Genomic DNA, 17,950 nt, shown 5'->3' with positions numbered 1-17,950 from the left:
AATAATTTTGTCATGTAGAGGAGGGTGTGTTAGAAAAAAAAATGATCCCTTTGGGTGTCATATTCTGAGTATACCACTGGGCTCAAGTGATCACTAAATGAATGGTATTCAAATTAAGTGAGCTTTATTATGTGTTTAATATCTGGAATTTTGCATGTACTTCATGAGGAAACCGTTTTGGGGGCACTGTTTATATGCCAAAATGAAATATCAGTGATTGTATATGTATTTTAAAACATAAAAATGATCTAGTATTCCAATTCTAGTCTAATTAGGCTATTTTAAAACCTAGCAAGTACATGTCCATGTGTTTATTGATGGACTCCTAATGATTACTGACATTTGTTAAATGCCTACAGTGTGTCAGACATCATTTTGTGAGCTTTATTTGTATTAATTTTTTCATAAGTCCTGTTGGGAAGGTATAGTTGTTATCTCATTTTACAGATGAGAAAACTGAGGCACCGTGGGATTAAGTAATTTGCTCAAGACCACCCAGATAATAAATGGAGGAACTAAGATTCAAACCTGGACAGTCTGATTCAGAGACCTCAAGTTCAACCCTACTGCGTCACTGCCTCACATACACACACAAAGTTGTGGCTAAATAAGCTTGAGGAATTATTATGTAGTGGGTAAAGCATTCTGGGTTCCAGGGTTTCACCTCCAATTCATTCTTTAACTTTGAAAAAGGCAATTAAATGAATGTCTCTGATTTGGAGAGGATTGAACTTGGTACATCTAGAAATTCTCTAAATTTCTTTCTAGCTCTAAATTTTTATGATTCTATGATTATTTTTATGTAGAGAAGAAAAATTGATTTTTCACTTATCTAACAGACTAAAAATGAAACAGAAAAAATAAAAAAACTAGCATGATTAAATTTGAAGGTAGATAAATTTTTGATATTTTGTAGTTGCAAAATTATGCTACTTTTTTTGAAAAAAATAAATTTATTTATTTATTTTTGGCTGTGTTGGGTCTTTGTTGCTGTGTGTGGGCTTTCTCTAGTTGCAGTGAGCAGGGGCTACTCTTCGTTGCAGTGAGTGGGCTTCTCATTGCAGTGGCTTCTCTTGTTGTGGAGCACGGGCTCTAGGCGTGTGGGCTTCAGTAGTTGTGGCACGTGGGCTCAGTAGTTGTCACGGGCTCTAGAGCACAGGCTCAGTAGTTGTGGCGCACGGGCTTAGTTGCTCCACGGCATGTGGGTCTTCCCGGACCAGAGCTTGAACCTGTGTCCCCTGCATTCGCAGGCGGATTCTTAACCACTGTGCCACCAGGGAAGTCCTATGCTACTATTAAACCTTTCATGTTCATTATTCCTGTGACTACAGAAAGACCATAAACTTCTTTATTTTAATTGAAATATAATTGCTTTACAATATTGTCTTAGTTTCGTGTGTACAGCACAGTGATTTTGGTTTTTTGCAAATTATATTTCATTATGGATTATTATAAGATATTGGGTATCTGTGCTGTATAGTAAATCCTTATTGTATCCATTATAATTTATCCCGCACCCTCTCCCTGTCCCCTTTGGTAACCATAAGTTTGTTTTCTATGTCTGTGAGTCTGTTTCTGTTTTGTATACAGATTCATTTGTATTATTTTTAGATTCCACATATAAGTGATAGTTAGTATTTGTCTTTCTCTGACTTATTTCACGAAGCATAATATTCTCTAGGTCCATCCATGTTGCTGCAAATGGCAATATTCCATTCTTTCCAATGACATTGTATATATATATATATATATATATATATATATATATATATATATATATATATTCCACAATTTATTTATCCATTCATCTGTTGATGGACATTTAGGTTGCTTCCATGTCTTGACTATTTTAAATAGTGCTGCTGTGAACACTGAAGTGCATGTATCTTTTCGAATTAGAGTTTTCGTTTTTTTCCTGGATATATACCCAGGAGTGGAATTGCCAGATCATATGGTAGATCTGTCTTTAGTTTTTTTAAGGAACCTCCATACTGTTTTCCATAGTGGTTGCACCAATTTATATTCCCACCAATGGTGTATGAGTGTTTCCTTTTCTCCACACCCTCTGTAGCATTTATTATTTGTAGACTTATTGATGACAGCCATTCTACTAATGTGAGGTGATACCTCATGGTGGATTTGATTTGCATTTCTCTAATAATAAGCGATGTTGAGCATCTTTGCGTGTGCCTATTGGCCATCTGTATGCCTTCTTTGGAAAAATGTCTGTTTAGGTCTTCTGCCCATTTTTTGATTGAGTTGTTTGTTTTTTTGATATTGAGTTGTGTGAGCTGTTTGTATATTTTGAATATTAACCCCTTGTGGGTTGCATTGTTTGCAAGTATTTTCTCCCATTCCATAGGTTATCTTTTCATTTTGTTGATGGTTTCCTTTGCTGTGCGAAATCTTTTAAGTTTGATTAGGTCCCATTTGTTTATTTTTGCTTTCATTTCTTTTGCCTTGGGAGACTGATCTACGATTTATGTCAAAGAATGTTTCACTTATGTTCCCTTCTAGGAATTTTATGGTGTCATATCTTACATTTAGGTCTGTAAACCATTTTGAGTTTATTTTTGTATATGGTGTGAGAGAATGTTCTCATTTCAGTTTTACATGTAGCTATCAAGCTTTCCCAACACCATTTGTTGAAGAGGCTGTCTTTTCTCCATTGTATAGTCTTGCCTCTTTGGTTGTAGATTGATTGAACATAAGTGAGTGGGATTATTTCTCTATTCTGTTCCATTGATCTTTGTGTCTGTTTTTGTGCCAATACCATGCTGTTTTTTTTTTAACTTATTTATTTTATTTTATTTTATTTTATTTATTTTAAAATTTTATTTATTTATTTATTTATTTATTTATTTATTTATGGCTGTGTTGGGTCTTCGTTTCTGTGTGAGGGCTTTCTCTAGCTGTGGCAAGTGGGGGCCACTCTTCATCACAGTGCGCGGGCCTCTCACTATCGTGGCCTCTCTTGTTGCGGAGCACAGGCTCCAGACGCGCAGGCTCAGTAGTTGTGGCTCACGGGCCTAGTTGCTCCGCGGCATGTGGGATCTTCCCAGACCAGGGCTCGAACCCGTGTCCCCTGCATTGGCAGGCAGATTCTCGACCACTGCGCCACCAGGGAAGCCCCCATGCTGTTTTGATAGCTGTAGTCTTGTAGTATAGTCTGAAGTTTGGGAGGGTTATACCTCCAGCTTTTGTTCTTTTTTTCCTTAGGATTGCTTTGGCAGTTCTGAATCTTTTGTGGTTCCATATAAATTTTAGGATTATTTGTTCTAGTTCTGTGAAAAATGTCATGGATATTTTGATAGACATTAAATCTGTAGATTGCTTGGGAAGTATGGCCATTTTAACAATATTAATTCTTTCATTCGAAGACCACAGGCTATCTTTCCATTTCTTTGAATCATCTTCAGCTTTCTTTATCAATGTTTTATAGTTTTCAACATATGAGTCTAGAAAGACCATAAACTTCTGAGAGATTGATTATGCATTCTGATAATTGGCTTGATATAAAAATTTATATTATTCATATATGCCACTTTTATATACTTAAGGTGTTCTGAGCCTTGACCTTCTTCTTCATGCCATATAAAGTAAAGCTCTTTGCGAAAAGGAACTTTTAAAGTGGAAGATAGATCATATTGTATACCACTTTTTCCCTTTCTTTCTCATGAAGGTTACCACTTTATTGAAATGACAATCCTTATTAACTCTCTATCCGTAATATTGTATGTAAATTTTTTTCTTGGTGGAGACATAACACAAAAAGTAACTTTCATAGAAAAAGAAGTAAAATTCCTTGCCATCCCCCGAAAGTCTCTGTTTGAAAGGGTTTTTTTCCTCCCATACAATAATCTTCTAATAAAATTCTATTTCCCTCTTAATCCAGCTAGTATTTAGAAGTATTAACAATAAATAGTTTTCCTGAGGCTTAAAAAAGGAGAAGCAGGAGAAATTAAAAATATTAAAGTTTCTGTTACTTATTACGAAGTTCTTTGAGGGTATTACTAAGTAAAAGAAAAAGCCCATAAAATTTGTAAACAGATTCTACTTTCCTTCTCTTCCATGTGTTACTAAAATTGTTATATAAAATATTTTCTGTTTTTATTTTTCTTTATGGTGGCCACAATTTCTATCAAAGCAGAAGAAAAAGAGGTGAACTATAAAGTGAGAGCCAGTTTCATCTCTACTCTGCAATCTAGGAGAAAAACTTTCACCCAAGGACAGATCAGGTAAGTAATTATTTGTTAACTCATTCTTTGTAATGTTTTGGGGCCATATGTGGAGCCATAATTTGTCAACTATAGCCATAGATCATTGTTTTAATTCAACTAAGAGACAATAGCGGTAGACTCCACAATATGGAAAGTTCTTTAACTTTTAAATTACAGAAGCTTGGGTCTCCATTCTAAAGTTGGAAAGGTATGTGTGTATAGAACCATGTTCAAGTATGTGTTAACTATTCATAAAAACATATTAAAAACAACAAAGTTGTAAGCTGGTCTGGTCTTTGTAATTTAAAAATAATATGAATAGAATTAAAGAAGGTTAAGAAAGCCTTGGAGAACAAGAGTCTGGAAAATAGTTCAAGTTGTTGAGTTTAGAAAAGTGAAGGCTAAGGGATGATATTGCTTTTCAAGTAGTTGAGATGCTGACTTACTGAGGATGGTGCCTGTCCTTTTTCCATCTCTATAGAGGAAAAACAGCAGGAGGAATTTAGACAAGAAGAGTCAAAGCTTTTGAAATTCAAGATGTGTAAGATTAGAATGATTTACCTTGGGAAGTTGTAGAATCCTCTTTTTGGAAGGTCTTCTAAGTAGCCTGATCATCTGCCAAGAATAGCTTATATATCTGTCATAAGGCCTTCTAATTTTATGTTGCTATGGTTTATTTTGACAAACATACGGTGATTTATGTCTAAGGCAGTAGCTAACATGATATATTTCTAATGATAGAATATATGAACTAGTAGAACTTGACTTTAGGAGTATTATAGAAAATTATAAAGTTATTTTATGAGCACAGAAGTAGTCATGTGTTTTATTCAGTTTGTTCCATTGTTGACCATGTGATCACCTTTAACATGTTTAATTTTTCTGGTTCATATAATGCTCTTCAAATACATATGTTACTGTCAACAGAAATTGAATCACCTCTATCAAGACTAGAGAGAAGGATGGGAGGATAAATTTAAAGATGAGTGTGTTCAGATAGGATTGTTGAGAATGGCTCTCTGAAATGTGAGATAAGGTAGAGATTTCAAACAATGGAGAGTGGGCCACAGTGTGATGATCTGAAAATGGCATTTGGGAGCAAGGAAGAGGCTGTTCTTCACTTCTTCCCATCGATTCAGAGAAAGAGCAGAAAGTAAGGACTAAATAAGTTATATTGGAAAAGGTACCTTGTGATCTAAGGAGGAACCAGATTTTTATTAAGAGTAAACTGCAGAGGGACTTCCCTGGTGGTGCAGTGGTTAAGACTCCACATTCCCAATGCAGGGGGCCCGGGTTCAATCCCTGGTCAGGGAACTAGATCCCACATGCACGCCACAACCAAGAGTTTGCATGCCACAGCTAAAGAGCCTGCGTGGCGCAGCTAAGAAGCTGGCGAGCCAAAACTCAAGGACCCCCCCGAGCCACAACTGAGGAGCCTGCCTACCACAACTAAGGAGCTGGTGAGCTGCAACTAAGGAGCCCTTGAGCTGCAACTAAGGGAGCCATGTGCCGCAACTAAGACCCGGTGCAACCAAATAAATAAATAAATAAAATAAATATTTTTTAAAAAGAGTAAACTGCAGAAAAGTGAAAAATAAATTTGGATCAAAGAGTTTTTCCTCAAATAAATGGACTCTCTAGTAGATGGGGGATAGGGCAGAGGGTAAAGAATGACAGAAGTTGAAGAATTGGGTGTGGAATGAGCGTGGTTGGGGGAGTTTGAGAGTGAAGATGTGCCAGTCACATGCAAAAGGGAAAAAAGACTTGTGCTGATGGAGGCGAGTAAATAAAACAGAAATGAAAGAAGTATTTGAGTAGGAGAGAAAAGTAGACATAGGTTAAAGGAAAACCAGGGCCATTTAGGATAATATTTCTTTGTGAGCAAGGAAGTATTAAACTTGACCAGTTAGGGAGGGTGGGAGGGAGACACAAGAGGGAGGGGATATGGGGATATATGTATATGTATAGCTGATTCACTTTGTTAAACAGCAGAAACTAACACACCATTGTAAAGCAGTTATACTCCAATAAAGATGTTTAAAAAAAAACTATGTACACTAAGGAAAATGGGAAGGGATGGTAATTACTCCAGGTCTGAGAAGGGCACATGCATGTGAAAAATAACCAGGCTGACTGACCCCTTATTTCAAGAAAAGTTTTCTGGGGCAGTGTTCAGAGACTTAATTCGTTTGGATATTGATTGTAGAGTTTCTAGGCTCCAAGGACATAGGACACCTCTAGGAAGACCAGGATCAACACTGAGAGGTCAGTGGGGTTGGGAAGTGCTATGATTTTTATCTCCTTCACATCTCTGTATAGAGCTGTAGCCTTTTGTAGGAGTCATGCATAATTCAAGACTATTCCTGGCAGCAAAGAATGGGAAGTTTGCTATTGCCATGTGGGCAGTAGCTTAAAAGAGTTTATAAGTCAGTTACCAACCAGCTTTGAAACTGTGATTCTTGATGAATTATTAATTGGGGGGGATTTTGTGTTATTTCATATTTTGCATATAAAGTGAATCTTTACTATCAAATCATTTTACATTTGCATAAAATGCAACCATATAGTATTAGATTTTCCAGTGAAGAATAATGATAGCTAACACCTGTTGAGTGCTTCTTGTGTTCCAGGCACCTTATATATGTAAATTCATTTTATTTTCAGACAACTCTTTGAAGTAGGCACTATTATTCTGTCCCCCACTACCTCAAGCCTCACATATGGATGAGGAAAATTGACACAAAGATTTTTGCCCAATTCTATAGTAGAATGTTCTAATGTGGAACTAGGATTTGCACTCTAGCCTTCTGGCTCCAGAGCCCATGCCCATAACCCCTACACTACATATCTTTTTATACATAAAAATTGTGATTTCAGGGTTGCTTGGAGACTATTTTACTTTGAATGGTTGGTGACTCGAGTATATTTATAGGTAGCACAATTTACATCAAAGAAAGTGACTCTTGTGAGCTGCTACATGGAATGAAAATTGATTTATTGCTTCTGTAAATATTTTAAAGAAGTTCATGCCAGTACACTCAGTGATGTGAAGGGCTATTGCTTGGGGCAGGCCAGCTGCTTTTATTCAAAAGACCACATTGGGTGGTATAACCTTAGTGAGTTTACTAGAGTCTAACTCTCAGTCTTGTGGTCTTAGAAACCCGATCTGGTCAGTAAGTGTTCCAGAGAGGGTTAAATTAGTCTAACGACCTCATCAGCCTAATATGTAAATCCAGAAAGCAAATTAATTTAAATATTGGATTGGCCAAAAAGTTCGTTCGGGGTTTTCCGTAATATCTTATGGAAAAACCCAAATGACCTTTTTGGCCAACCCAATACAATGAGCTAAAACTGTTACAAAAACCGGTTGTACCAGTATGATCAGTGTATTTTCTTCCAGGTGGTGGATATAGATGGGAAACCAAATTATAAGAGGTTTCTTGGTGAACAACAGGCACCATGAATATTTCTTGTTTTGGTTTTTCACAATGCTTATCTATTTTATACATTCCTCAAGGATTTTATCAATAATAGCTGCTATTGGCATGTACTGTCAGTCCTTAAATTATAAATAGCCTCCACCCCTGTGCCCTTCCACCAGGGGCTCTGCTGCCATAGAAACAGCTGTTGAATAAACATGGGTATTTTAGAGAATCTGTGGGTTCAGAATTGAAGGAAGGGAAGAGTCTGTGAAAAGCAGAGTTACTAAAGGGTGTTAATTTCAGGGATAGACTCCTAAGTAGGATGGGTATGCCTGAGTAGAGATCTCTTTACCTAAAGTGTATTTCTATAGCACTGCCTGAGGAGCTTACCCCCCGCTTCTGTTATATTGCTTGAAATTTCACCAAATAGAGATTGCTTTACATTTTTCAAACATTCTCTTAAAACTGTAAATGTCTATGTGTGGAGATATTCTTAGTGACCTTCCTTATACCCATTCCCTATTGCTTACCTTCATTTTGTTAGGGACAGCAATGTTCCCAGCTTCAAGCAAAAAATCCTGACTAGTTGAAGCCAGTCATGACAACCCCATTCTCCTTTGCCAGTGATCATGAAGGGAAGGCTCCCAAGTTCAGGGATGGCTTTTGCTTTCCTTATAAAGAGAACAGTGGTGGCTGGTACTCTCCTCTTTCCCCCTTCTTTGTGCCTTAAATGCAGACATGAAGCCTGGAGATATAGCAGCCATCTTTGCAACTATGAGATGACAAGTATGAGAGAGAAAAGTTGATTCTAACAAGCTGAGGACCATGAAGGAGAAGGATTGAAGGAGTCTGGACATTGTTGAACAGCTCTTCCAATCTTAGACTGCCTACCTCCGGACTTATTATGGAGAAAAATAAGGAAAGTTGTAACCCTTGTTATACGGTAGCAAAGCATTTGATTAATCTGTACCTGCTGTTCTGTGGAAGGCTGACTATGCAAACTGAGACTGTAGTGTTAGGAGAAATGAAAGGAAGAATTTGGAATATTGTGCTGTATTGGTGACTTCTGTGGCTTTTCAGTAGGATCCTACAGAAGGGGGTGAACTCAAATTAGTGCTCCTCAGCATGAAAGCAGAGAGGGCAGAAGAATATAGCTTTGCTATAGAGGTATTCTGCCTTTAGCTTGTACTCTAAATTGACAAAAGAGCCCTGTAATTTGGAATTTTGTAGGGATTAAGGGTAGGACCTTCTTACCTAAGACTATTGTTAGAATTGCCTTGTCTGTTATGAGAGCTCAGAGGTCAGCAGCTAAGAGATTAGAATCTCCAGGCCTAAAGATTATTTCTAGAAATGTTTTTTGGGTGTGGTTACTCACACAAGGAATTGATCTGAAGCAGATAGACCAGAAGCTTGATATGTTTTTGAGGGAACCTGCAGTACAAAGCTGGCAATTAGTTGTGACTGTCTTTACCTTCCAAGCAATCCTCATCCTTTCCTCCCTAAGTCAAACCAGTATGAAGTAGGCTACAAAAGCTGTGGATCCCCTGGGAAAGACATCTGCTTCAAAACCTGCCTTAGATATGGCCGCAGAGAACAATGACAAAGCACATCCTCCTGAGACTTAAAGTAGGCGCTGTCAGATTGACTGGCCAAGGGATTTACTTTATTGCCTGCCCAGGAATCTGTGATTTCTGTCCAGGAAGATATGATATAGATTGTGGATTGTTGACTACCGTGTACTTCCTCTTATCTCCCTTTCTTAATGGAATATTTTTGGGGTCACTCTGTTCTTTCTTTTTCATCGTTGTATATATGTGAGGGGAGTGGTTTAGAGACAGCTTCTCTTTTAGCCATACAAATGGTCAGATAAGAGTTGTCATATTTGGACTTGATAGAGCAGACAGAAAATCAACCAGAGATCCTGCATCATGCAGTAATTGGATGAGATAGTGGGGTTGTCTTCCTTGAAGAGAGGATGAGTATGTTGTGTTTAACACATGTGTAAGAAGTATGTGTGTGCATGTTGAGTTGAGGACTGGCAGACACTGTTGGCTGACCAATCCATAACCATTTCTTACCTCTACCATAAAAATTAGCGAAGTTAAATATTTGATTTTCCAGTCTTCTTTACTGCTACAGTAGTCATGTAATACAATTCTAGCCTATAAACCTGCTAGGGGACTTCATTGAAGGCTTTCCCTTTTTCTGATAAAAGGGTCAGACAGCGCTGGGGTTAACTTTTTTCTTGCTTTGACCTTAGATGTGATACTTGGAGTGCTTGGAGCTGCAGTGACCATCTTGAAAGCATTAGGCAACAAACACGAATATTAAAAGTAAATACACTCAGGATGGTGGAGCAAAAATATTGAAGATATGGATAGCACCACTGATTAGTAAACACCAACCTTAGCAATCACCAGTTCAAGATTTTTTGTCTTGTGAGAAAAGTGAATCCATATTTGTTTATGCTGTTGTGAACTGAGTTCTCTGTTGCCTACAATCCAAAGCATCCTAAACTGATGCAGTATAAATGTCTCTTTTCTATACTGCAACCTCAAGGATAGTTTTTATTTGTTGGTTCATTTTTAGCATGAAGTCTTATTAGTAAATAGTTATATGAAGTGAGGAAAATATTTTCTTTTCCAATGGATAATGGATTTTTTAATGGTATATTCACATAAAAGAACACTATACAGCAGTGAACAATCTACAACTGCATATGGCAATATGGATGAACCTCAGATATATAATGTTGAGTGAAAGAAGCAGACACAGGACTTCCCTAGCAGTCTAGTGGTCAAGACTCTGTGCTTCAAACGCAGGGAGCGTGGGTTTAATCCCTGGAGGAGAAGATTTTTTTAAAAAAACTTTTACAATAGCCTGATTCACATATAAATTGCATTATTGACGCGTTACTGTTGACAGGCTTCTCCTCCATATGTGACTTAGGTTACATTTTTTACTTTTTGGAATAGAATATTGGCATGGCTCAGCGTGCACATTTAATATAATTAGGGAACACCTTTTGGAAATTGGTTTCTCCTGCTGAGGTATACAGCAAGAAAAGCTAAAAATTGTTGCAACCAAATAGAAGTCTTCAGGAAGAAATTGCTGACTGGAGTAGAACAGGTTCAATGTAAGTCTTGACTTTTGTATAGGACAATCTTTTATTTCTGCATCATTGACTACTAGTAAATGTTTACTACTTCCAAAATGATGTTTTACTCTAGAGCCTTTATATCAGAACATGTACTTTTTCTTCCAGTGTCCTTTTAAATGTTTTTGTTCATCATTTCAGAAAAATTTTTTATTCCAGTTTTTGACTCAACCATATGAGGTTCGTGATTGTACTTTTCTATTTTTGCCTTTCTTAAAATTAATTAGTGGTAATAGCCATGTGTGCCAGCTTTTTATATCAAAAGGAAATGCTTGAACACCAACCAAAGGTAAATATGGAATTAAGGAGAACAGACATATTTCTTTGGATGTATTTTATAGAAAAATTATATTTGGCTTCAAGAAAAGCTAGCTTTTTAATTTGTGTTCACGTATTGACAAAATGTGATCCAAATCATTTTTTTCACTTCCTAAAAAAGTATTTTAATCTGAAAGTTTCTTTTAAAATACATTAAATTCTAAAAACAAAAGCTTTTAAATTATTTCTAGAATAAGCTGGAAAGGCCTGACACTGAAGATCCAATTATTACCATATCTAAATATACATGAAGTGATTTTGGGGTATTGAGATATATTGGTCTCCACTGTGATTTTCTTGCTTGCTGGTTTCATACATTATATTTTGCTTTCCTTTCCTGATGTACCCTGAGTCAGTCCTGCCAAAAGACTACTAATATTGTAAGACTAGCAAGCTAACATCTAAGTGGGAAATTCTTAAATATACAATAAGGATATTTTTAACCAACTGATGAAAACTCTTTCTGATCTACTTCTACTAAGATTTGAACACTCTATAGAAAGAGTTTGAAACAGAGTGTAAAGCTTGGGGATTTTCTTGATTTAAATTACTCTTTTTTTTAAGCATGTATTATTATTGGAGTGGTGGCTTTTATGACTACTGTGTAAAGTCTGCTAGGTGATTCTCTATCTACTTTTTATGGTTAAGTTTGCTGGCTTAAATCGTATATGATGTACACGTGCCCATCTTCTTTCACTATGAGAGGCAGCATTGCTAGGTGGATGCCTCCCTCTCTGGCCTCATCTTATGCCATTATCTGTTCAAACTGCACAGGTCTTCTTTTAGTACAGGTACCCTAGTTATCTGACTATTATCTAAATTCCCACGGTTATAAGATTCCAAAGGGAAGCCAAAGTTATAATAACATTCACTAATGAACAAACCACTTATAAAATTGGTTGTCCCTCATGCGTGCATCCTTGTCTAGCTTAGAGGCATTGTTGGCCAGTCTTTTTATGACTGTTGAATAGTCCTATAAAACACAAATACAATACAAGTGATTTTAGGGCAAAATTGTGAATCTTGAAAAGATGGAGGAGAGATGATGAAAATGATGTTGGTGAACTCAAATCACAAATGACAAATGAAGATTTGGCAGAGCTAGGCCACAACAATTGAAAAATAGAGAAATTGCAATGATGATGATGACTCTCATCTCTTAAAATATTTGGATATCAGGATTAAAGGAGGGCCTTGGGAAAATTGTCAACAATGTCAAATTTTTTACAGCCTTCTTTACAACTGTCCATATGGAAACTAGACATTAGATGAAATCTGTTTATATATAACACAATTTTGTCAGAAAAATTATGCCCAAGTCCCCACTTGATTTGTTCCTTCTGAGAATTAGCACACACTGGTATCGCTTATATGTGGAATCTAAAAAATGGTACAAATGAACCTATTTATAAAACAAATAGAGTAACAGATGTGGAAAACAAACTTATGGCTACCAAGGGGGAAAGGGGGGTGGGAGGGATAAACTGGGGAATTGGGATTGACATATACACACTACTATATATAAAATAGATAGCTAATAAGAACCTACTGTATAGCACAGGGAACTCTACTCAATACTTTGTAATGACCTATATGGGAATAAAATCTAAAAAAGAGTGGATATATGCATATGTATAACTGATTCACTTTGCTGTACAGCAGAAACCAGCACAACATTGGAAATCAACTCTACTCCAATAAAAATTAATTATGAAAAAAAAATTAGCACATAATTGCAATTATAACCCAAATTTGTTAAATATAAGTTGAAATAAACATCAAAATTCTTACCACTATTTTTTTTAAATTTAATTTAATTTTTATTTATTTATTTTTGGTTGCATTGTGTCTTCGTTGCTGTGTGCGGGCTCTCCCCAGCTGCGGCGAATGGGGGCCATTCCCTGCCGCTGTGCGCGGGCCTCTCATTGCGGTGGCCTCTCCCGTCGCGTAGCACCGGCTCCAGGCGCGCGGGCTTCAGCAGCTGTGGCATGCGGTCTCCAGAGCACAGGCTCAGCAGTTGTGGCACACGAGCTCAGTTGCTCCACATCAGCTCAGTTGCTCCGTGGCATGTGGGATCCTCCTGGACCAGGGATCGGACCTGTATCCCCTGCATTGGCAGGCGGATTCTTAACCATTGCGCCACCAGGGAAGTTTCTTACCCCTATTTTTATACGAAATTTTCATCTCTTTTAAGTGGACTAACTTTTTTTTTTTGGCTGTGCCATGAGGCATTCAGGATCTTAGTTCCCCAGCCAGGAATCGAATTCGTGCCCCCTGCATTGGGAGCATGAAGTCTTAACCACTGGACCACCAGGGAAGTCCCTAAGTGGACTAACTTTAAATGGCTTTTTTTTGTAATAGCAATCATCTTCAGAGAAAGAGGATCTCAGATACATTCTGTACCTGGGATTTAAAAGAATTTTATATATCCTATATCTTGGATTTTGAGAATATATTTACATATTCCATTTATAAGTAAATTCATAAGACTAAGTATGTATAGTTTATTTACCATGGCAAATTTTTTAAAATTCTGCCACTTACAAGCTGTACCTTGGGAAAAGCCACTTCACTTCTCTTAGCATCAGTTTCCTTTGTAAAAAGAAGATAATCCCTACATTGTAAAACTATCATTAAGGCTTATATAATGTATATGAAGCTTGTATTATTTTGTCTGGCATACTGTGAGTGCACAGTAAATGGTAGCCATTATTATTAACTCACATGGATATTAATGTCAGTCACATGTGAACATTTTTTTTACTTTGATTTTTTTATCCACAGTTCTTGTTCATAAAATACTGAGAGGGCATAGAGCAATTCTGTGAAGCCAAAATATAGATCTAATTTAGGTTCATTCTTTTTTTTTTTTTAAACATCTTTATTGGAGTATAATTGCTTTACAATGGTGTGTTAGTTTCTGCTTTAAAACAAAGTGAATCAGCTATACATATACATATATCCCCATATCTCTTCCCTCTTACGTTTCCCTCCCTCCCACCCTCCCTATCCCCCCCTCTAGGTGGTCACAAAGCACCGAGCTAATCTCCCTGTGCTATGTGGCTGCTTCCCACTAGCTATCTATTTTACTTTTGGTAGTGTATATATGTCCATGACACTCTCTCACTTCATCCCAGCTTACCCTTCCCCCTCCCCATGTCCTCAAGTCCATTCTCTAGTAAGTCTGCGTCCTTATTCCCGCCTTGCCCCTAGGTTCTTCATGACCTTTTTTTTTTTTTTTTTTTAGATTCCATATATATTAGGTTCATTCTTGAATAATCAGTTGTATCATCTGAATCTGATTCACATTTGGGGGCTAACAAAGATTTTCTTCTTGACCAATCTCTAGCCAGGGTCCTCTAAACCCTCTTCTCGACTAGGCCTCATCCTTGAACAGAACAGTAACATACCTTCTAACAGCTGAAGGCCACATCCCTAGAATTATACTCCCCCCACCCCCAAAGTGCCTGCCTCAGGAAACTCAAGGCTGCCAAAAGAATTTACCTGAAGGTAGGGTTCCTATCTCCCACCCTCTATGGGAGTGTAGGAGCCTACCTTAGTTAACTGCCAGTTAACAAACCCAGATGGGACACACATGGAAAAACCTCCCCACCTTCTTGCTTTTTGTAATTTTTCAATTCCTCAACTCTATTAAGCCCCCACTCCCCTCCCCTCCCTATTCCCTCATTCTCCCTTTAAAACACCCAGTCAACTTTGTCCAAATCAAAGTTGAATTCAGTTCATGTTACCTTTTCATTTTGTTGATGATTTCTTTGCTGTACAGAAGTTTTTTAGTTTGATACAGTCCTACTTGTTTTGACTCTTGTTGACTTTGTTTTTGGAATCAGATCCAAAAAATCATTGCCAAGACCATATCAAGGTACTAACTACCTAAGTTTTCTTCTAGTTTTATGGTTTCAGGTCTTACATTCAAGTCTTTAATCAATTTTGAGTTAATTTTTGTGTATGCTATAAGATAGTAGTCGTTTCATTCTTTTGCATGAGACTATCCAGTTTTCCCAATACCATTTAGGGAAGAGACTGTCCTTCCCCATTGTATATTCTTGCCTTCTTTGTCATAGATTAATTTACCATATAGGCATGGGTTTATTTCTGCGCTCTCTATTCTGTTCCATTGATGTATGTGTCTGTTTTTATGCCAATATAATACAGTTTTGATTACTATAGCATTGTAATATAATTTGAAATTGGGGATGTGATGCCTCCAGCTTTGTTCTTCTTTCTCAGCGTTGCTTTGGCTATTCAGAGTCTTTTGTAGTTCCGTACAGATTTTAGGGTGATTGGTTCTATTTCTGTGAAAAATGCCATTGGAGTTTTGATAAGGCTTGTCATATATAGCCTTTATTATGCTGAGAAACGTTTCATCTACATCCACTTTGTTGAGAGTTTTTATCATAAATAGATATTGAATTTACCACCATGTTCTTAGTTTCTTTACCATAGTGTTCTTCATTTCTTCTTGTGGAATCAGGCTTCAGTCTGGGATCATTTACCTTTAGCCTGAAGAAATTTCTTTGTTGTTTTTTTGTAGAGTAGGTCTATTAGCCACAAATACTCTCAGCTTTCATTTTAAAGTGTCTCTATTTTGTGTCATTCCTTGAAGAATATTTTTCTTAGGTACAGAATTCTAGGATAGAAGAATTTTTGTTTTTTCTTCAGCACTTCAAAGATGTCCTTATTCTTCTCTTCTGACTTATTTTGTGATGATAAATTAGCCATTGGTTTTTTTTAAACAACATCACCCTATTTCCTGCACCCCCCAGCTCCTGGCAACCATTGTTTCACTTCCTGCCTCCATGAGTTTGACTTTTGCAGATTCCACATATAAGTAAGATGATGCAGTACATGTCTTTGTGTGTCTGGCTCAGTCTACCCAGTGCTATGTCCTCAAAGTTCATCCACGTTATCACAAATGACAGGATCTCCTTCTTCCCTAAAGCTTAATAACATTCCATTGTTATACACCATACCAGCTCCAACCATTCATTTGTTGATGGACACCTAGATTGACTCCATATCTTGGGTATCATGAATAACGCTGCAGTAAACGTGGGAATGCAGATATCTCCTCAAGATTTGATATCATTTCCTTTGGATGCACATCTAGATGGGGGACCACTGGATCACAGAGCAGTTCCAATTCCAGTCTTCTGAGGAACCACCATACTGTTTTCCATAATGGCTGTACCAGTCTACATTCTTATCAACAGTACACAAAGGCTCCTTCTCTCCACATCCTCACCAACACTTGTTATTTTTTGTCTTTTTGATAATAGTAATTCCAACATGTGTGAGGTGATATCTTACTGTGGTTTCAGTCTGCACCTCCCTACTGATCATTGATGTTGAGCATCATCCCGTATATTCATTGGCCGTTTGTATGTCTTCCTTTGAGAAATGTCTATTCAGGTCCTTTGCCCATTTTTAAAATCAGGTCCTTTATTTACAAAATAAGTTATCACTCAGAACCTTAATTCATTGGCCGTGTTAACAGGTTTAAGACATTTCAATTTACTCAAGATAAATAATTCAATCTTTAAATAAAGAACTATAAGGTGTTTGGAAAAAACCGAAAAAACAAAATAAAATCAGGTCATCTATCTTCTTGCTATGGAGTTGTTTGAGTCTCTCATATATTCTGAATATATGCTGAACTCCTTACCAAATTATGATTTGCAGACATCCTCTCCTGTGTCATAGGCTGCCTCTTTACTCTGCTGAGTGTCTCCTTTGCCATGCAGAAGATTTTAGTTTGATGCAGTCTCATCTGTTTATTTTTGCTTTTGTTGCCTGTGCTCCTGGGAGTCATATTCAGAACATCCCAGACCAATGTCAAGAGGCTTTCTTCCTATGCTTTCCTCTAGTAGTTCTACAGTTTTAGGTCCTATGTTTAGGTCTGTAATCCATCCTGAGTTGACATTTGTATGTGGTGTGAGACAACGTTCCAATCCCACTCTTCTGCACACAGACATTCAGCCTTCCCAGCACCATTTATTGAAAAGACCATCTCATCTCTGTTGTTCACCCCTGTCAAAGATCAACTTACTGTAAATGTGAGAATTTATTTCTGGGCTTTGTGTCCTATTCCATTGGTCTCTATGTCTGTCCAATGCCAGTACTACGCTGCCTTGATTACCATAGCTTTATAATATATTTTGAAATCAGACAGTGTGATGCTTCCAGCTTTGTTCTTTCTCAAGATTGCTTTGGCTATTCAGGGTTTTTTTGTGGTTCCATAGGAACGTTAGGATTTTTTTTTTCTATTTTTTGTGGAAAATGCCATGGAATTTTGATAGAGATTGTTTTGAATCGTATATCTTTTTTGGGTAATATGGAGATATTCTTCCAATCCATGAAGATGGAACGTCTTTCCAATTATTTGTGTCATCTTCAGTTTCTTTCATCAGTGTTTTATGACTTTCACCGTACAGCTCATTCACCTCCTTGGTTAAATTTGTTCCTAAGTATTTTATTTTTTGTAAATGGGATTGTTTTCTTAATTCCTCTTTAGATAGTTCGTTGTTAGTGTATAGAAATGCAACTGTTTTTTGTATATTGATTTTGTATCTTGCAGCTTTACTGAATTCATTGATTAGTTCTATAGTTTTTTTGGTGGCGTCTTCAGGGTGTTCTATATGTGATATCATATATCTGCAAACAGAGAATTTTGTTTCTTCCTTCCTGATTTGGATGCCTTTTATATCTTTTTCTTGCCTAATTGCTCAGACTAGGGTTTTCACTACTATGTTGTCTTGTTCCTGATCTTAGAGAAAAAGCTTTCAGCTTTTCACTGAAAAGGTATGGTGTTAGCT

The 17,950-nt window shown here is 37.0% G+C and overlaps 1 protein-coding gene across 4 annotated transcripts in view; it reads left to right on the top strand.

Annotated features, from left to right (window-relative positions):
• Positions 1-17,950, top strand: part of NRG4 (neuregulin 4) — a 128,167-nt gene that overhangs the window by 5,127 nt on the left and 105,090 nt on the right. For 3 of the 4 annotated variants that reach the window (XM_059912689.1, XM_059912686.1, XM_059912688.1), the window contains one exon: positions 4,148-4,238. The gene's annotated coding sequence lies outside the window, so the exon portion shown is untranslated. The remainder of the gene's footprint in view (positions 1-4,147; positions 4,239-17,950) is intronic. The other variant, XM_059912687.1, reaches the window with a different exon arrangement.

This window comes from Balaenoptera ricei, chromosome 2 (genome assembly GCF_028023285.1).
Source record: "Balaenoptera ricei isolate mBalRic1 chromosome 2, mBalRic1.hap2, whole genome shotgun sequence".
Taxonomy (NCBI): domain Eukaryota; kingdom Metazoa; phylum Chordata; class Mammalia; order Artiodactyla; family Balaenopteridae; genus Balaenoptera; species Balaenoptera ricei.
Note: the sequence above shows the minus strand (reverse complement) of the source record. Positions and strands in the feature narration are given on the sequence as shown.